This window comes from Lissotriton vulgaris, chromosome 1_1, assembly GCF_964263255.1.
Source record: "Lissotriton vulgaris chromosome 1_1, aLisVul1.2, whole genome shotgun sequence".
Lineage (NCBI taxonomy): Eukaryota > Metazoa > Chordata > Amphibia > Caudata > Salamandridae > Lissotriton > Lissotriton vulgaris.
In genome coordinates, this window is record NC_141685.1 from 1,010,544,804 (window position 1) to 1,010,545,071 (window position 268).

Consider the following 268-nt stretch of genomic DNA (forward strand, 5'->3'; position numbering starts at 1 on the left):
CCCACGTATCTTTCAATGTCACCAGTGTGTCCGGCATGTTGTTAAGCAAAGTTTTGTAAGTCAAGGAAACTAGTTTCTCAGAGACCTGTTCCTGCAGTATACGACCCTCTAGTGGGGCATACTACGCAATTGGCCTGAGAGTGCCCCCTCTGCCTGCCAAGCATGGCGTACTTGTGCATATTTCAGAAACTGCGTGTTGTGCAATCCAAATTCCGCCCTCAGAACCTGAAAGGACTTCAGAGCGCCCTGTTTCTGTAGGTCACCCAGG